This window comes from Rhinolophus sinicus, chromosome X, assembly GCF_036562045.2.
Source record: "Rhinolophus sinicus isolate RSC01 chromosome X, ASM3656204v1, whole genome shotgun sequence".
NCBI classification, from domain to species: Eukaryota; Metazoa; Chordata; class Mammalia; order Chiroptera; family Rhinolophidae; genus Rhinolophus; species Rhinolophus sinicus.
In genome coordinates, this window is record NC_133768.1 from 70,642,401 (window position 1) to 70,663,870 (window position 21,470).

The following is a 21,470-nucleotide window of genomic DNA, read 5'->3' on the forward strand; positions in this document are numbered from 1 at the left end:
AGCACAAACTGCAGGATATCTTCCATTTCAAAAACACAGCCCATCCCCCGCCCCATATAAACAACAAAAACCTGGGAGGGTAACATGATATCGGTTCCTGCCTTAAAGGACCTTTTTTCCTACACCTGACCTCTCTAGATTCCCTGACTTAACCTCAACTGCAGAAGGAAATTTCCAGGGTAGGGTTTTATGGGATTTGATGGGTGAGATGGTCCACGGGGGAAAAAGAACACATAAACTTGCATGGGAGGCGAGTGAGGGAGAGTGACTTTAATTGTGCACAAGCTCAGCCTTTAAAAGTTAAGTGGATGGTGGACCGAGGTTAAGTGGCCAAGGATGTGAAGTAGCGGGTCCAGGCTGCACAGCAGCACGGAGCGCTCAGTTGCTCCTTCTCAGTCTCTGTCTCCCTCCCTCTCTCTCTCTGTGTAGCTATCGCAGAGAAATGGAGAAGCCTCGGGAGAACAGCTGGAGAAAGCTCAGAGAAAGACAAATTAACCGGAGCCCAGCGCAGCAGCAAATGTTGGAGCACAGCGCTCAGCTGACCCGTTAAATGAGCAATCCTGTTAAGTGTGTTAATCATCAAGGCGCCGGTGAGCCCAGCAGAATGCTCTGGGAGAAACAAGGCTTGGAAACAGGACTCCTCATCCTCTTCAATCCAGACTCTGACAGTTTCTGAGTTATAGTCTCTCTCCCCTATCATTCTTAAAGAGAGGAGCTCCGGGCTGAGTGACCTTGGGGAGCGGGTGGTCAGGAGCATCGCTGGATAACCTCAGGCGCGAGGCATGAATAGTCATGGTTAGGCTTTGCTGCCTGGATTTGCCGCCCAGACTCCATCTCAGAGCTCATACTGGGGTCCCAGGGCCCTCCGCGCCCACTGTATGATTGGCGGGGCTGGAGAACTGAGACTTAAGGATCTCTAACGTGGGAGGGATGGAAGACAGCAGCTGTCTGTCACTAGAAATCTAGCACTATGGCTACAAGTAGGTGGGCTGAGTTTAATAGCTATAAGTTCTGGCCTGGAGGGATCCAAACAAGTGGATTCTTGGCTGAACTAGATACCTGTTTAGTTGGTGGAATTGGGGACCAGGTTAGCTGAAAAACTTTGCTTAGTGGCTTTTCATGTCCGCACTCATGTTCGCGCTCACCCCAATCCTGTATGCGGGCCTCCTCTGGTACCGACGCTAGACGGCGCTGCCGGGACGACTATCTTTTTCCCGAGAAGGTGAGAGGGAAGCGCTTATTATTTTTTCAACCAGGGGATGGGGGACTCAGGGTTGGCAGCCTTTTCCACTCTCCCTCCCCTCCCCGCACTCCCAAATTCAAAGGGGTGTGGAAGAGGAAGAGGAGGAGGAGCAGCAGCAACCCTTTTTCGTGACGCGCCAGAGCGGTTCTCTCTTATCCCCACCTCCTCCCCGGTGCAATCATTCAGCCCGGAGACACCAGACAGTTAGCGACCGAGACGCAGCTGGAGGTGATTTCCACTACCTTCTTATCCCCACTCTAGGCATATTTTGGAGGCGGCAGCAGCGGTGGCAGGTTGTGAGGCTTGCCTGGAGCGCACTTCCCGGATGCCGCTCCCTCTTCGGAGCTTGGGAGACTTGTGGGCTTTTTGAGCACTGGCTGGAGAGGGTTCTCGGGAAAGGCTGGAGCAGTGAACCGAGGGGAGAGAGGCGGGCAGATAGAGTTCGCACCTGCCGCTGGTGTTCCATCAGGGCGAGAGGGCTGCTGCCCCCTGGGGCGTGCTTGCCTCATGCGGGGCGCGAGGGCCACAGGCTGAGTTGCCTGCGTTCAGTGGTGCACAATTTGGCCAAGGCAAGGTGCGGCTGGAGCAAGGCTGCTCCGAAGTAAAGTCGCGAAGAGGCTGGGAAGCAGGCGACATAGGAGAGTCTGGTCACGGAGCCAAGAGGCGGCACTTGTCGTTCTAGCGATGGGCCCAAGAAATTTAGGAAGCTTCTTTAAGCTCTGCCTGTCCAGCTTCCCTTAAACTCCACAGGAGCTCTGCTGAACTCTAGAAATCTTCCCTGGGCGGGGAGAAGTTTCCTAGCACACTCTCTGGCTAGGACAGGGAGTGGAGAAAACGGGCGGCGCTGTTCTGGCCGCTGCTCTAGAAGAAGTCGTCTTCCCCACGCCTCCTCCAGCCCTTCCCATCTTTGGGCAGCTTCTATTGCCACCGGGAAAGCTCGAGCCAACGCTCTCTGGAATCTGGCTCACCATCTCGCCCTGGACCGCGCGGCCCAGCGCCTGATATGGAACTGCATGCGTGAGGTCGGCTGGACGTCGCCAGCTGTTTTGCAAGACTCAGACAGGTAATGCCCGTTCGCAGAACCGGACAGTTGGCTGGCAAGGGCCAGGGGAGAACTGCTAGGCTCTCAGGTGACAGCAGGGAGCAGGCAGGCTGCAGTCAACAAGGGCTCTACCTCTCCTGCAGCCCTGGTGCCCGCGCCTGGAAATGCTTGCCAGTTTCTTTTCTCTCCCTTCAGCTCTCCCAGAAAGTTTAGGGACCAGAGCTCCAAATTCAGGGGCTCCTTGCAGAGGAGGAGCGCGCGCCGTCTGCCAGGTGATGAGGAGCCGGTGTGTTGTATTTCCGCGGCAGGATCTTTGTGATCACTGCGGTTGGCCCCGCGGGCTCTGTAGCTTGAAAAGCACTTTGTTTCCCCACTGGGCTCTTCCCTCTGACTCTGCCCACACTTTTGCCGGCATCCAGGAGAGTAACCGGCGCGGGGATGGGGCTCAAGACGGCTCCTGAGCGGAGCAGCAAGAGGTTCCCCAGCAATGTGCTCCCACTCCTGGAGATTCCCAGCCAGCACGGGACAAGGGATTAGCGCTGGCGATCTGTAGCCATATCTGTCCACCTGCCCTTAGAACCTGAAGGGACCCCAGCACAGACCCCGGGATGTCCTGACTGCTCTCCCCACATAAATTTCTCAAGTTGAGTGACCCTTTCTGAACCATTGCTCAGGGGAGAGGACTGAGTCGCGCCACGTTGCGCTTCAGACTACTTGCGAAGGAAGCCCAGAGAGGGAGAGGAGGGACAGCTACTGCGTGTGACCCACCTTGCTGCTCTGGGCCCGGGATTGGAGCAACCAGCTTGATTTGTCCCGATCAGTCATTTAAGAAAAATGCTTTGGCAAAGAGGAAGTGTGTGCGACAATAATTCTCAGTTGCAGGGGTTTCTCCTGGTACCTGCAGCCACCACCACCCCAATCTCTGTGACTCAGGGACTTAGGGGAGAGACATTAGTAAACAGGTATTTTAAGGTTTCCTCCAGACCACCCACAAAAGTTGTGGCTGGGATGAAGTGCTGGGAAAGTACTTCTCCACTGAAAGCTACTCTGAAGCCTACCGTGGGTGGGTTTTTTGGGGGTGGGTGGGAAGTCTATTCAGGAATAATTAACCTCCATCTCTACATTCAATCTCACCTTCTGTAGACGTCTAAGGAGGAATCCTTCTCTCTTTTCCTGGCCAGGGGGAGACAAATTGTAGATTATTAAACACACAGCAAAGGGGATCAGACCCCAAGCAAGGAAGGAGGGAGGGAGGAAAGGACATGACCCTGAGGTCTTGCAAGTTCAGTGGGCATGTTCTGCTTAGGAAGGCTACCTTAGTTGCAGGGCCCCTGGGAGAGAACTAGTTAAGTGCCCAGGAGAGGTGTGAGGGACTGGGGACTGTTTTCCCACTAACACCCCAGACCGCCATGCCCACTCCCTCACAGGCTCTCCCTGAGGTGTTAGGGGAAGTGGTGTGTGCCAGTGCTCCATGCAGCGCTACTGGGCTCTTTGCCAACAGGGTCGCAGGCGTTTTGGTTTCTTCGGGTCTTTCTGTTCAGAGCATGTTTCTCAGCGCTCCTTGCTTCCCCACACAGCAATTAGGCAACTACCCTGGGACCTAGGGATAGTGAAATTCCTAGGTATACCTGAGCACAGGCCTCAGGGCTAAGTGCCTACCTGCAACCGTTCCTTCCTTTCTAGTCTTCCTCAGCCTAGCAACCCCAGCTATAGGGCCTGACAGCACGGTGGCTGGACGGATTGCGGTGGCTCCAGCTCTAAGTCTCCCTGCTCACCTTTTCAGCTCTTCAGTTTGGGGCTGTCTTGGCTTACACAGCCCGCAATTACCTGCAGTGGAAGAAGATGGTTTAAATAGAAAACATTTAAATGTGGTGAAAAGCTGCATGGCACTAAAGGCTCCGTTAGCCCACTCTTGCCCCAGCTGGTCAGAAGAAAGGACAAGAGGCAACCAAAACTGCCTCTGTTACTGCCAGCCAGGGCTGCTTCTGCTTTTGCCGGATAGGCCAAGGACAGGCATTCAGAGCAGTAGGGTTGGGGGTTTAAGCCAGCTTTGTGGTAAAGCCTCTGCTGCCATCAGAGATTACTGAGTGGTCTTAACTCAGCAATCAGGCCATTTCCAGTTTCCAAGAGGCTTCTACTGCTAGGACCTCTCTATGCAGAGGCGAAGGGCACTGGTCAGGCATGGGGGGGAGGGTATAGAGGTACCTCTGGACTGTGGCTTTTACAGGTAAAATCAAGTCTGATTCTTGATTTACCCATTCATTTCCTGAGACAAGATTCTCTAATTGAGTAGAACTTTTGTGTTTGCCAACATGGTGATAAAGTCCTTATAAGCATATGCTGCTTGCCAGGTGTGGCTATCTAGAGAAGAGCTCAAATTACCCACCTGGCATGTCTCCACAGGTCCAAAACCATTTGAGAAGACATATACTAAAGATCCCAACCTTATAAAAGAGATGAATTATGAAGTGACTATTCCAGTTTAAAGCAATAATCTTCACTTTATCAAATATGTTGGTTTGTATATAGTTCATTGAAGTGGCTCAGGGCAAAACATTTGCTATTTAAGAAGGGGAAATGCTGGGAAAGTGAAATAAGTTAGAATATGGTTGAAATGATTGTATACTTTGGTAAAACAGAATTGTGTATTCACATCTGTTACTTAAATGAAGTCATCACTGTGTGCAGTTTGATGGCCCGAGTGGATTCTGTGACAGGTTGTTGCAGTCTGATGAAACTTAAAGGAGAAAAACACATTTTCTACCTTGTACTTGGATATTTTTGTAGCCATGGCAGTCCTGTTGGCAGCCAGGACTGATAGAAGAAGAGCTCCTTGATTAAAATGCGCTGTAACCAAGTGAAAGAAATTTTAAAAATCCCATTTCATCTATTTTGTAGCAAGATATAAAAGAAAAATCACTAGCAAACCTCAAGGTGTGGGCTAACAGAGCTTCTCACAGCTGGTTTCTAGCTGTAACCAGCCGCCCTCACCCTTTAACCCCTGAGATTTTTCTCTTGAGCCTATATCAGGAAGTTGTGATCAGAGCCAGCTTGGTGGAGAAAGATAAATGCTGAATGTACAATATGTGTTTTAATTATCCTGAGCTAGAACTTGAAAATAAAACTTTTTTACTAAGTTTAGACTCAGAGCTGTCAGTGCCAAGGGATTTGCCAAAGGAAAACATGTCTAGCCAATATAAGGCCTGATGAAAGATGTACTTCATGGGTCCATTTGGCCAAAGCCATCACTAATTCAAACTCTTTGGGCTGGTTGTCTTTGGGCTGGCTCACAGTGAGATTGGAAGCACTGGCATGAATTCATCGTGAGCCAGTTTCTCTCTGGGGGCCATGATCATGGCTCCAAATCTTTGATCAACTAACCTAAATACATGCATTCCTTGTGCAAAGGAGCCTGGCTTTAGCCTTCTTGCTTGCTTTATTTTTCTCCCTTAAATCTCAGCTCTTCATGTAGCTATACCTTGTCTTCCCTTGGAGTTCTAAAATGCTTTTTACCTACCTTCATTCAGTCCTCTATCTGGGTATTTTGTTGGCATGGAAAATGTATTCAAACACTAATTTGACCCCCTCCCCCCACACATACACCAATGTCATTCATCTGTGATTCCTGCATGCCTCATCCATTCCTGCCTTGTGCATCCTGTCTTTTATTAAATTCCCTGTGTTCTTTCTCTGGAATAGGTTTTCTGCTTTGCATCCCTACTGCTACCACTCCCTGTCAAGTCCTCTGGATTCTCTTTTTTTTTTTTTCCTAGGTCCTCTGGATTCTTGACCTGGATTCTTGAACAAGAAGAACCTGCTATAAAAGCCTCTTCGTGTTGTCTTTTTTTCTGTACTCCAATTCAATATACCCTATATTAGGACAAATCTTCCTAAAGCCCATTTAGTTTTTTATTTAAAGTGTTGGATACCTAGTCAGTGGATTTTAATAATGTGGAGTGCTATTGAATCTGAAATAATTTCTAACAATTAGAGATGCCTGATACATTAAATAGATTGCATTGTAACCCTAGGATATTCTTTACCACTCTAGGTATGCGTATAGCCAGGCCAAACATTTGGTGGGAGTTCAAGCATCCGATTTGGGAGATTGGACTAGATGACGTTTGTTACTACTAACCCAGAGATTCTATCATCCTTTAAACATTCAGGGACTCAAGTGAGGTGTTGTCTCCTATCCATTTACCTGCTGAAATTGTACCTTTTAAAAATTATCATTTTGGTTGTGTTTGAGAGTCTTTTTCTTTATAGTCTGTTACTATGCCTGAATAGGTTACTTTGTCCTGGCCTACTTGGTGTGTATCACACATCTAGGAAACATCTGAATCACTGCTCTGTGTTATGAAATTTTAACGCTTATGTTGCGTTTATTTTATACTTTTGTTAAATGCTTTCCTCCTTTCTGTATCTTGCTTAATATTCAAAATAATCTTGTGAGCTGAGTGATTTTTCTTAATTACATATCCTGGGAACAAAGGATTCAAATATTTAAGTGGTTTTCCCAAGTTAATACAAGTAAATTGGGAAAATTTATTTTACTGATGACATAAATCTATTATTGCTCTGAGATTCTGAGCTCAGATAACACTAAAGTGACTTCATACTCTCCCAACTACGGTAGCTATAACATCAAGACCAGATGCTTTGGACACAAACCTGAGGCTCTGTGAAATTTAGCCTCAGCCTACCTAGTCAGCTGTATTTTTCATGACCTTTCATTACCTTATTTTTCACTACCTTCCAGCTCACACGATGATCTAGTTGGACTGGTCTATGCATCGTTGTCCATTTTAACCTTTGTTATCCTTTGTTATGCATTCCTTGTACCTTTGCTTATGCCATTCTTTTAAAATAGTGTCTTCCTCTTTCCCCTCACATCTCTACTTCTCTGCCTGTTGAGAATGAACCATAGTCAAGAAGAAGTTTAAGTTCCACTGCTTCCATGCTGCCCTCGCTAATACCTCTCTTCATGCCCCATAGCCAAAATAATTTCTCCCTTCTTGGAACTCTCTCATTGTTTTTTAAATTAAAGTTTATTGGGGTGACAATTGTTAGTAAAGTGACATAGGTTTCATATGTACAGGTGTACAATTCTGTAATACATCATCTATGAATCACATGTGTGTTCACCACCCAGAGTCAGTTCTCCTTCCATCACCATATATTTGATTCCTTTCACCCTCATCTACCAAACTCCCTACTCCCTTACCCTCTGGTAACCACTAAACTATTGAATGTGTCTACGAGTTTTTGTTTCTTCATTTGTTTGTCTTGTTTCTTTGTTGTTTTCAGTTTTGTGTAACACATATCAGTGAAATCATATGGTTCTCGATTTTTTTCTGTCTAACTTATTTCACTTAGCATATTAATCTCAAGATCCATCCATGTTGTCGCAAATGGCACTATTTCATCTTTTCTTATTGCAAAATAGTATTCCATTGTGTATATATACCACATCTTCTTTATCCAATCATCTATTGAAGGAAACTTTGGTTGTTTCCACATCTTGTAAATAAAGCTGCAATGAACCGTGGCACACATATATCTTTATGGATAAATGTTTTCAGATTTTTCGGGTAGATACCCAGGAGAGAGATTGCTGGGTCATGTGGTAATTCTATTCTTAATTTTTTGAGGAATCTCCACACTGCCTTTAATAGCAGCTACACCAATCTGCATTCCCACCAACAGTGTTCCTTTTTCTCCACAGCCTGCCCATCACTTGTTACTATTTGTCTTGTTGGAATAGCCATTCTAACTGGTGTGAGGTGATATCTCATTGTGATTTTTATTTGCATTTCTCTGGCAATTAGTGATGTTGAGCATTTTTTCATACGTCTGTTGGTCATTTGTATGTTCTCTTCGGAAAAACATCTATTCAGGTCCTCTGCCCATTTTTTAATTGGGTTTTTGTTGTTGTTGAGTTGTATGAGTTCCTTATATATTTTGGATACTAGCTCCTTATTGGAGGCGTTGTTTGCAAAAATCTTCTCCCATTCAGTTGGTTGCCTCTTTATTTTGTCAATGGTTTCTTTTGCTGTGAAGAAGTTGTTTAGTTTGATATAGTCCTATTCATTTGTTTTAGCTTTTATTTCCATTGCCTTTGAAATCAAATTCATATAATCCTCTTTGAAATCAAGGTCCATATGTTTGGTACCTATGTTTTCTTCTATGCAGTTTATTGTTTCAAGTCTTATGTTTAGGTCTTTGATCCATTTTGAGTTAATTTTGGTACATGGTGACAGATAGCAGTCTAGTTTCATTCTTTTGCACATGGCTTTCCAATTCTCCCAGCACCATTTATTGAAGAGGCTGTCTTTTCTCCATTGTATGTTTTTGGCTTCTTTGTCAAAAATTATCTGTCCATATTTATGTGGGTTTATTTCTGGGTTCTCAATTCTATTCCATTGGTCTGTGTGTCTGTTTTTCTGCCAATACCATGCTGTTTTGATTATTGTTGCCCTGTAGTACAAGCTGAAGTCAGGGAGTGTGATACCTCCAGCATTGTTCTTTTTTCTTAGGATTGCTTTGGCTATTCAGGGTCTTTTGTGGTTCCATACAAATCTGATGATTTTTTTGTTCTATTTCTTTAAAAAATGCCATTGGGATTTTGATGGGGATTGCATTAAATCTGTATATTGCTTTGGGTAATATGGCCATTTTAACTATGTTGATTCTTCCAATCCATGAACACAGAATGTCTTTCCATTTCTTTGTGTCTTCTTCAATTTCTTTTAAAAATGTCTTATAGTTTTCAGTGTATAGGTCTTTCACATCCTTGGTTAAGTTTATTACTAGGTATTTTATTCTTTTTGTTGCAACTGCAAAAGGAATTGTTTTTTGATTTCTTTTTCTAAGATTTCATTGTTAGTATATAAGAATGCAATGGACTTTTGTGTATTGATTTTGTAGCTGGCAACTTTACTGTATTCGTTTATTATTTCTAATAGCTTGATGGTGGAGTCTTTAGGGTTTTCTATATATAGCATCATGTCATCTACAAAAAGTGGCAATTTAACTTCTTCATTCCCAATTTTGATGTCTTTTATTTCGTTCTCTTGTCTGATTGCTCTGGCTAGGATTTCCAATATTATATTTGAAAAGCAGAGGTGATAGAAAGCAGCCCAGTCGTGTTCCTGAATGTAGAGCAAAGGGCTTCACTTTTACACCATTGATTATCATAATAGCTGAGGGTTTATGGCCTTTATTAGGTTAAGGTATTTTCCTTCTATACCCATTTTATTAAGTGTTTTAATCATAAATGGATGTTGTATCTTGTTAAACGCTTTTTCTGCATCTATTGATATAATCATATTATTTTTGTCCTTTATTTTGTTTATGTGGTGTATCACATTGATGGAATTGCGTATGTGAACCATCCTTGTGCCCTTGCGATGAACCCCACTTGGTCGTGATGTTTAATCTTTTTAATGTGTTGTTGCATTCGATTTGCTAGAATTTTGTTTAGGATATTTGCATCTGTATTCATCAGAGATAGTGGTCTGTAATTTTCTTTTCTAGTGTTATCCTTACCAGGGTTTGGTATCAGGGTAATGTTGGCTTCATAAAATGAGCTAGGGAGTACTGTCTCTTCTTCAGTTTTTTGGAAGAGTTTGAGCAGGATTGGTATTAGATCCTCTTTAAAGGTTTGGTAGATTTCACTAATGAAGCCATCTGGTCCTGGACTTTTGCTTTTGGAAAGATTTTGTTACTGTTGATCGGTCTATTTAGATTTTCCGATTCTTCATGATTCAGCCTAGGAAGGGTATATGTTTCTAAGAACTTGACTATTTCTTCTAGGTTATTGAATTTGGTGGCATATAGTCCTTCATAGTATTCTTGGATGATCCTTTGTATTTCTGTGGCATCCACGGTAACTTCTACTCTTTCATTTCTGATTTTGTTTATTTGTGTCTTTCCTCTTTTTATCTGAATGAGTCTAGCCAAGGGTTTTTCAATTTTATTAATCTTTTCAAAGAACCAGCTCTTTGTCACACTAATTTTTTCTATTGTGTATTTGTTCTGTATTTCATTTAGTTCTGCTCTGATTTTTATTATTTCCTTCCTTCTGCTGATTTTGAGTTTCCTTTGTTCTTCTTTTTGTAGTTCTTTCAGGTGTAGCATGAGGTGATTTATATGGGATTTTCTTCTTTCTTGAGATAGGCCTGTAGTGATATAAATTTCCCTCTTAAAACTGCTTTTGCTGCATCCCAAAAATTTTGCAATGATGTATTTTCGTTCTCTTTTGTTTCTATGCACCTTTTGATCTCTCTTCTTATTTCTTCTTTGACCCAGTCGTTCTTTAAAAGTATGTTGTTTAATCTCCACATATTTGTGGTTTTTCCTGCTTTCTTTTTGCAGTTGATATCCAATTTCAAAGCCTTGTGATCAGAGAATACGCTAGGGATGATTTCAATCTTCTTAAATTTGCTGAGGCTAGTTTTGTGTCCTAATATATAATCTATCCTTGAGAATGTTCTATGTACACTAGAAAAGAATGTATAGTCTCATGTGCTAGGATGAAGTGCTCTATAAATGTCAATTATGTCCATTTTATCTAATGTGTCATTTAGGGCTGCTGTTTCATTATTTATTTTCTGTTTGCATGACCTATCCATAGCTGTCAATGATGTATTTAGATCAACTACTATGATTGTGTTTCAGTCAATTTCTTTCTTTAGTTCTATTAGTAGTTGCCTTGTATATTTCAGTGCTCCCTAATTGGGTGCATAAATATTGATGACTGTTATGTCTTGTTGTATAGTCCCCTTTATCATTATGAAATGTCCATCTTTGTCTCTTGTTACATTTTTTATCCTGAAGTCTGTTTCATCTGATATCAGTATAGGTACACCTGATTGTCTCTGAAACCGTTTGCTTGGAGAGTCAGTTTTCACCCTTTAACTCTGAGTCTGTACTTATCCTTGTAGCTGAGATGTGTCTCTCGGAGGCACCATATGGTTGAGTTTGTTTTTTGTTTTTTGATCCAGTCTGCTCCTCTGTGCCTTTTTTTTTTGGTGAGTTCAGTCCATTTACATTTAGGGTGATTATTGATATATGAGAATTTCCTGTCATTCTATCTCTGGTTTTCTGGTAGGTTGGTGTCTCTATTGTTTCTTTGCCATTTTGTTGCTGTCCCTTATTTTAGTGTGGTGATATTCTATGATTTTCCCCTCTATTTCTTCTTTTTGTGTGTGTTATATATTTCAGTGGTGGATTTTGTTTTGTTTTTTGAATGGTTACCGTTAAGTTTATGTAAGACAAAGTTTGATAATTAGAGTTTTCCATTTTCTTCAGCATATGTCCTTTCTCCATTCCCGTGTGCCCATACAGATCTTTACTCTCTCCCCTTTCGTGTTTTGGTTGTCACAAATTATGGATATGTATGCTTTGAGTTGATTTCTGCACTGCAGTAGTAAGTTGTCTTTTTCTTCCTTTTTAAGTGTTCTTTTTTCATTCTTTACCCTGTATGTTATGTTTAAGTGTATATTATCCTATTGGTGTACGTGTTGCCATTTCCTGCTTCTGTCTGCTCATAATACCACTAATGGTTTTGTATTCTTTTGCTTTTTTGTTTCAGGTTGAATAGCCTCCTTCAGTATTTCTTGTTGTGCAGGTCATGTGTTAGAAAATTCTCTCAACTTCTGTATGTCTGGAAAGGTCTTTATTCCTCCTTCACATCTAAAGGATATTTTTGCTGGATATCTTATTCTTGGCTCATAATTTCTCTCTTTCAATAGTTTGAATATTTGGTTCCACTCCCTCCTGGCTTGTAGAGTTTCTGCTGAAAAACCTGATGATAATCTAATGGGCTTTCCTTTGGAGGTTACCGTCTTCTTTTCCCTGGCTGCCTTGAGGATTCTTTCTTTGTAAGTAATTTTTGACAGCTTCAATACAGTGTGTCTTGGAGAAGGCCTATTGGGATTGAGGTAATTAGGTGTGTTATTTCCTTCTTGGATTCGAGGATCTGGTTCTTTCCACAAGTTTGGGAAGTTCTCATCAACTATTTGCTTGAATATATTCTCTGTTCCCTTCTACCTTTCTTCTCCTTCTGGTATGGCCATTATTCTTATATTGCTTTTTCTGATGGAGTCAGAAAGTTCTTGTAGAGTTCTCTCATTTTTTTTTTTGACTCTCAGGTCTCTCTCTTTGTCCATCTGTGTCATTTCCAGATTTCTATCTTCGATGTCACTGATTCTTCCCTCCCTCTGGTCAGCTCTGTTACTTAAGCTGGCTATTTCATTGTTCATTTATTGAATTCTTAATCAGAAAATCTATTTGGTTCTTTTTAAAAATTTCAATCTCTTTGGTAAAATGTTCATTTTGTTATTTTATTGTGTTTCTGAGTTCATTAAACTGCCTGTCTGTGTTTTCTTGCATCTCATTGAGTTTTTTCAGAATTGCAATCTTGAATTCTTTATCATTTAAGTTACATATTTCCATGTCTTTAAGTTCATTTTTTTTAATTTTTTTTTTTTTAAATTTATTGGGGTGACAATTGTTAGTAAAATTACATAGATTTCAGGTGTACAATTTTGTATTCTGGAGGCTTTTCATTTCTTCCTGAGCTGCCTTGTTACAATGGTTATTCATGTCAATTAGTGAATTATTACTTCTCTTCCTAGGCATTCACAGGAATCGGTTCTGCAACAGGTTGATAGGAAGAAGTCTTTCTTTTGCTTTCCAGTGGATGTTGGTAGAATATTTTATTTTTTCTCTGACTGCAGCCTTTTATTCTCTCTCATGCATAGTGTTATATTTTCTCTGCACTGTTCTAGCTTCTCTGCCAATTGGGGTGGGGGGGCAGTTCCCTGGAAGGTAGGCTTCTCCTCTAGTAGAAGGTTGCCTTGGTCACAGTACACCACCTCCATGGGGGAATGTGGAAAGTTTCTGAAGTTCAAAGCTCTTCCTGCATCAGTTTGAGAGCCTGTGTGTTTCAAAGGCTGTGTTTACCCCTACAGGGATTTGCCCATATAGATGGAGGCAGGTTGATGATGGGTTGTGAGAGGTGGTTCTGAGCAATGGAGGCTACCACCAGCATAGCCAGTCCTGCACCAAGGCTTCCTCCCTTTTGCTTGAACGAGGTGAGCCGCGAGTCTGTGGCTATGAGCCGCCATTCTCAGAGCAGCAAATATTCTGTTTTTGTTTTTTTGTTTTTTTATCTTACACTGCTATTGTTCCACTTCTGGGCCGGTGGGGTTGGGGTGAGCTGTGGGATATTGGGAGGTATCGGCTAGGCTCCGTGCCTATGTCTTCTGGCCTCTGCTCAGCAGTGTAGGCTTAAACCGCTGCTTTCCCCCTTCCTCCCTTATTCTTTGTTCTGAAGAGTTTGCTCTTAGGGTTCAGCCATGTTATATGCTGATCCCTCAGGCATGACTATAGGCCATAAGGGGAGCACTAGCATTCCAAATTCTTTCCTCTCCTGTGACTGCAATAGCTCCAGAATGCAGGGAACTTAGAGCTCTGAGCTCCTGTCTGGGTCCTGTGGCCTTTGTGGCCTGTCTCTCTACACTTCCCCCTTCCCTCTTTCCCTGCTCGCCCAATTTGCCCACATTTAGATTATTTCAATTGCACATCTCTTAGTCTTGTCTGTCTGCTGCATAAGGAGTCCTTTGTGGAATTATAGCTGTTCGATTTCTTTGTAAATTCCAGGGGAGATTTGAACAGGCTCACCTCATGCTGCCATTTGTATGATGTCATCTTGGAACTCTCTTGACAGTTTGCTGATTCCTCTTTTATGTTACTTACCTTGTGCTGAAACTATTACTATTTTTATCAGTTTATCTCTCATACCAAAGTTTAAACTTCTTAAAGGCTGTCTTTTCTCTCTCTTCTGAAGAGTGCCATGCATACAGTGGGCATCTATTACATATTTACTTAATTGAGTTGCCATTGAAAGCTCATGGTTAGTCTTAGCATTTTACTAAAAGTCTCTATTTAAATGATAATTTCAGGTTAAATAGGAAATTGCTAAATCTATTACCAGCCAATAATGTTATGAAGCAGTATAATGGGGCAGTACTTTTTAAATAGTTATGCTCTAGAAGTTCTCTGTCCAATAGACATACAGTTGTATGAATTTAAATTGATTATAATTACATAACACTAGCCACATTTGAAGTACTTAGCAGTTACACATGGCTAGTGATTACTGTATTGGAAAGTGCAGCTATAGAATATTCCCATTACTGTAGAAAGTTCTATTGGATAGCGCTGTTATGAAATAATGGTTCTCCACATTTATTTTTGCCTACAAACATGTTCACAAAGGCGAACACTTTCATAGATTTATGCACAGTTATTTGCAGTCCTCAGAGCCATGAGGCTGCCACTGTCCCTCCCTTTTAGAACATAAATCAGTTAGTAATATTATAGGGGTCACGTTGACTCCATTTGAGGGAAAATTAGATATTTACATCACATCAAACACCAAAATAAATACCAGATGAAATTCTGAACAAGAAGAATCATAGGAAGTTGTCCGTCTACATATAAATTATACTAGAAAGTACAGTAATTAAATATGGTGAAACTTGTGCAGAAACAGAAAGATCAGTGTAACAGAACAGTGTTCAAAGAAATAGACCCAACTATACTATGAATTTTAAGACATGATAAAAAAGCATTTCAAATCCATGGTTTTTGGGGAAAGGATGGGTTTTTCAATAAAAGTGGTTAGGACAGCAGGGCTAGTCATTTCAGAGGAAATTTAATAAACTACATCTATACTCACTATTTAAATCAAAGTCAATTTCAGCTGGATCAAAGATTTAAATGTAAAAAATTGAGCCATAAAGATATTGGAAAATATTTCAGGTTTATATATTTAATGATAATTTAACATAGTTTATATTCATAATATTTTTACAGTTTTAAGATTGAGGAGGATTTTCTAATAATTTTATGGAGGCTGATGACTTATAGGAAAAGATTAGTAAATTTGATCTTCAAAAAAATCTGCATGGAAAAAAATACCATAATCAAGATTAACAAAACAAACTAGGAAAAATATTTGTGACACATAACAAAAGGTAGATATTCTTTTTGTTTTACTTTTTAAAAATTCCAAGTATCTTTATTTTAATTATTTTTTCAGTTACATTTGATATTTAATATTTTATATTAGTTTCAGGTGCATAGCACTGGGTAGACATTAGATATTCATAATATATAAAGAACTTCTACACATGAGTTAAATGTCCCAGTAGAAAAATGATGAAAAGTTATGAACAGAATATTTATAAAAGAAGGAACACCAACAAACTCACTTTGCAAATAAAAACTAATAGTTTTCACCTATCAGATTAGAGAAGTTTTAAAAGATTAATAAAACTTGGTGTTGTCAAGGCTGTAGAGATATGGATGATCTAATGCACTGTTTAAATTGGTCCATTTCTAGAGGTTTACATGGCAATATGTATGAAAATATAAAATGCAAATACTTACATGATCCAGAATTATCATCAAGAATTTTCTTTTATTGAAGTTTATTGGGGTGACATTGGTTAGTAAAATTATATAGGTTTCAAGTGTACATTTCTATAATACATCATCTGTATATCACATTGTGTGTTCACCACCCAGAGTCAGTTCTCCTTCCATCACCATATGTTTGACGCCCTTTACCTCTTCTATCACCACCCACCTGCCTTACACTCTGGTAACCACTAAACTATTGTCTGTGTCTCTGAGTTTTTGTTTGTCTTATTCCTTTGTTGTATTCAATTTTATATCCCCCAAATCAGTGAAGTCATAGGTTCTTGATTTTTCTCAGTCTGACTTATTTTGCTTAGCATAAAAATCTTCACTAACAATTTATTCTAAGAAGATCAATGGAAGTGCTAAAAGATATATACACAAGAATGTTCATTAACATTTTTTATAGTATCAAATCTTTGTAAACAACTTAACTGGCTATAATAGTGGATTGCCTATGTAACTTGGGATGTGTCAAGTTAGTCAATTACTATGTACACATTAAAGATCAAGTAGACCTACATTTATTGATATGGGAAGATATCATTATACAATTTAATGGAAAGGCACGATGCAAAGCAGCATAATTTAATTTCTGTATACTTCTATGTATTCCTGTATATCTACATGTGCATATAAGTGTATGAAAAATGTACAGAAAATTATTCCCCAAAATGTTACTTATAGGTGGAGGGATTTTGAGTTTTCTTTTTCTAAAATTTGCTTTTATTGTTTGTATTCACAGTGAAAATGATAAAAACACATATGATATAATGTATGTAAAACGCTCATCTCAGTACACAATACTCAAGCATTATGCATGGTGGTAGTTATTATGCTAATATCATTTATAAGATAAGCTAGTCAGAATTGATGATTCAAAATGGTGGCGTGAGGTGAGCCTCTGTAAAGCTCCCTTGGAATATACAACTAATCAAACAATAATAACTCCACAAAGGACTCCCTGCACAGGAGAAAGGCAAGACGAAGAGGCCCACTACTGAATTCACCTAAAGGTGGGAGAATCGCGAGAAGGGAGAAGGGACGGGAGAAGTGCGGAGATGGAGCAGCGCGGGCGCAGGACGCAAACCTAGCTCATTGCTCTGAGCTCGCTGCATCCTGGAACTACTGCAGCTGCGGGAGAGGGAAGAACTCGGATTGCTAGGGCTCTGTTTATGGCACACAGGGCAGAGGAGACAGCACATAACATGGCTGAACCCAACGCTCACGGCAGACACCTCGGAGAAAAGACTGAGGGAAGAAGGATGAAAATGGTGGTTTAAGCCCTCACTGCCGAGCAGAGAAGGGAAGCCTTAGGCACTGAGACTAGCCGCCCCCTCCTTACCCTCCCAAAGCTCGCCCTGCCCCCACCTGCATGGTGCTAGAAGTGGAACAGTTGCAGGGTCAGATCAAAAGAACAGAATATTTACTGTTCTGAGAACTGTGGATCGCAGACACAGATTCACAGCCCAACTAGTTCCGGCAAAGGGGAGGGAGCTGTGGAAGCAGGACCGGCTGTGATGGTGGTCGCCACCATTGCTCTGGGCCACCTCTCACAACTCACCCTGCCCCTAGCCCCACCTATATGCAGTAACAGGAGTAAACTCCCCACCTGCAGGAGTAAACAGAACTGCTGAAATATACAGGCTCTGAATCTAGTACAGGAAGAGCTTTGGAACTTCAAAAGCTCTCTGCATACCCACCGGGACACTGCGTCCTGTACCCAGGCGAACTATTAACAGAGGAGAAGCCCATCTCCCAGGGAATCCCCCCATTGTGTGAGAAGCTGGAATAGTGCAGAGCAAACATAGCACTACTGTGTGAGAGAGAGAGAAAAAAGGCTACAGTTGGAAAGAAAATAAAACATTCTAGCAAGAAGTATTGGAAAAAGAAAAACCTCTTCATATCAACCTGTTGCAGAAGTCAATCGTGTAGATGTCTAGGAAAAGAAATAATAGATCAGTAATTGCCATGAATAACCAAGGCAACAAGACAGCTCAGAAAGAAAGTGAAAAATCTCCAGAAAAGTAACGTAAAGATATGGAAATATGTGACTTAAATGACAGAGAATTCAAGATTGCAGTTCTGAAAAAACTCAACGATATGCAAGAAAACACAGAAAGGCAGTTTAATGAACTCAGAAACACAATCAAAGAACAACATGAGCATTTTACGAAAGAGATTGAAATTTTATAAAAGAACCAAATAGGATTTCTGGAGATTAAGAACTCAATAGAAGAAATTAAGAATGAAATAACCAGTTTAAGTAGTAGAGTTCACCAGATGGAATAAAGAATCAGTGACATCGAAGATAGAAAACTGGAAATTACACAGATGGAAGAAGAAAGAGACTTGAGACTTAACAGAAATAAAAGAACTCTACAAGAACTTTCTGACTCCACCAGAAAGAGCAATATAAGAATAATGGGCATACCAGAAGGAAAGAAAGAAGAAGGGAACAGAGAATATATTCAAACAAATTGTCGATGAGAACTTCCAAAACTTATGGACAGAACTGGATCCCCGAATCCAAGAAGCAAATAGAACACCTAATTACCTCAATCCCAACAGGCCTTCTCCAAGGCACATTGTATTGAAGCTGTCTAAAATCAACGCCAAAGAAAGAATCCTCAAGGCAGCCAGGGAAAAGAAGACGGTAACCTACAAAGGCAAGCCCATTAGAATATCATCAGATTTTTCAGCAGAAACTCTACAAACCAGAAGGGAGTAGAACCAAATATTCCAAGTATTGAAAGAGAGAAATTATGAGTCAAGAATAATATATCCAGCAAAGATATCCTTTAGATGTGAAGGAGGAATAAAGACCTTTCCAGACATACAGAAGCTGAGGAAATTTTCCAACACACGACCTGTACTACAAGAAATACTAAAGGAGGCTATACAACCACCATCAACAGGGACAATTTGTGACAACCAAAACATAAAATGGGGGAGAGTAAAGGCCTGAACAGGAATATGGGAATGGAGAAAGTAAGCGTACTGAAGAAAATGGAATACTCTAAATATCAAAATTTCTTTTGCATAAACTTAAGGGTAACAACTCAAAAAATATCCAGAACTGAAATACATACTATAATAAAAGAAGAAACAGAGGGAAACATCATAGAATACCACCACACAGAAATAATATACAACAGAAAAAAGTAAAGAAAAATGGAGACACAGTCTTACAAGAAAACTAAAGATAGAATGACAGGAAATACTCACATATCAATAATCACCCTAAATGTAAATGGACTGAACTCACCAATAAAAAGTCACAGAGTAGCAGATTGGATCAAAAAATCAAACTCAACCATGTGCTGTCTCCAAGAGACACATCTCAGCTACAAGGACAAGCACAGACTCAAAGTGAAAGGGTGGAAATTGACACTCCAAGCAAATGGTAACCAGAGTAAATCAGGTGTAGCCATAATGGTATCAGATAAAACAGACTTCAGGGTGAAAAAGATAACAGGAGACAAAATGCACATTTCATAATGTAAAGGCAGTTATACAACAAGAAGACATAACAGTCATCAATATTTATGCCCCCAATCAGGGAGCACCGAAATATACCAAGCAACTACTAACAGAACTAAAGGGAGAAATTGACCAAAACACAATTATACTAGGGGACTTAAATACATCATTGACAGCTATGGATAGATCATCCAAACAGAAAATAAATAATGAAATAGCAGCCCTAAATGACACATTAGATGAAATGGACATAATTGACATTTATAGAGCACTTCATCCTAAAACATCAGACTATACATTCTTTTCTAGTGTACATGGAACATTCTCAAGGATAGACCATATATTGGGACATAAAATCAGCCTCAACAAATTTAAGAAGATTGAAATCATACCAAGCATATTCTCTGATCACAAGGCTTTGAAATTGGATATCAACTGCAAAAAGAAAGCAGGAAAAATCAGAAATACATGGAGATTAAACAACATACTTTTAAAGAATGACTGGGTCAAAGAAGAAATTAGAGGAGAGATCAAAAGATACATAGAAACAAATAACAATGAAAATACATCCTACCAAAATTTTTGGGATGCAGCGAAAGCAGTTTTAAGAGGTAAATTTATATCATTACAGGCCTATCCCAAGAAACAAGAAAAATCCCAAAAAAATAACCTCATGTTACACCTTAAAGAACTAGAAAAAGAAGAACAAGTGAAACCCAAGGTCAGGCAAAGAAAGGAAATAACAAAAATCAGAGCAGAACTAAATGAAATAGAGAACAAAAAGACAATAGAAAAAATTAATGTGACAAAGAGCTGGTTCTTTGAAAAGATTAACAAAATTGACAAACCCTTGGCTAGACTCACTAAGATAAAAGGAGAGAAGACACTAATTAACAAAATCAGAAATGAAAAAGGGTAGTTATCACGGACACCACAGAAATACAAATGATCATCCAAGAATACTATGAAGGAGTATATGCCACCAAATTCAATAACCTAGAAGAAATGGACAAGTTCTTAGAAACACATAGCCTTCCAAGGCTGAACCATGAAGAACTGGAAAATCTAAACAGACCGATCACCAGTAAAGAAATTGAATCAGTCATCCAAAACCTTCCCAAAAGCAAAAGTCCGGGACCAGATGGTTTCACTAGTGAATTCTACCAAACCTTCAAAGAGGATCTAATACCAATCCTGCTCAAACTCTTCCAAAAAATTGAAGAAGAGACAGTACTCCCTAACTCATTTTATGAGGCCAACATTACCCTGATACCAAAACCTGGTAAGGACAACACAAAAAAAAAGAAAACTACAGACCAATATCTCTGATGAATACAGATGCAAAAATCCTAAATAAAATTCTAGCAAATCGAATACAACAATGCATTAAAAAGATTATTCATCACGACCAAGTGGGGTTCATCCCCGGGGCACAAGGATGGTTCAACATCCGCAAATCCATCAAAGTGATACATCACATAAACAAAATAAAGGACAAAAACCGTATGACTATATCAATTGATGCAGAAAAAGCATTTGACAAGATACAACATCCATTTATGATTAAAGCACTTAATAAAATATGCATAGAAGGAAAATACCTTAACATAATAAAGGCCATATATGACAAGCCCTCAGCTAATCTAATAATTAATGGTGAAAAACTGAAGCCCTTTGCTGTCCCCTATCACCTCTGCTTTTCAACATAGTGTTGGAAGTCCTTGCCAGAGCAATCAGGCAAGAGAAAGAAATAAAAGGCATCAAATTGGGAAGGAAGAAGTTAAAATATCACTCTTTGCAGATGACATGATGCTATATATAGAAAACCCTAAAGACTCCACCAAAAAAGCTATTAGAAACAATCAACGAATACAGTAAAGTTGCTGGCTACAAAATCAACGTACAAAAGTCCATTGCTTTCCTATATACTAACAATGAAATCTCAGAAAAAGAAATACAAAAAACAATTCCTTTTGCAATTGCAGCAAAAAGAATAAAATACCTAGGAATAAACTTAACCAAGGATGTGAAAGACCTATATGCTGAAAACTATAAGACATTTTTAAAGAAATTGAAGAAGACACAAAGAAATGGAAAGACATTCCGTGCTCATGGATTGGAAGAATCAACATAGTTAAAATGGCCATATTACCCAAAGCAATATACAGATTTAATGCAATCCCTATCAAAATCCCAATGGCATTTTTT

General features: G+C 40.2%; 1 protein-coding gene across 1 annotated transcript in view; it reads left to right on the forward strand.

Moving 5' to 3' along the window:
* The first annotated feature begins 841 nt into the window (after nucleotides 1-841).
* Nucleotides 842-21,470, forward strand: part of IL1RAPL2 (interleukin 1 receptor accessory protein like 2) — a 1,389,708-nt gene continuing 1,369,079 nt past the window's right edge. The window contains exon 1 of the mRNA XM_074323975.1: nucleotides 842-2,306. The gene's annotated coding sequence lies outside the window, so the exon portion shown is untranslated. The remainder of the gene's footprint in view (nucleotides 2,307-21,470) is intronic.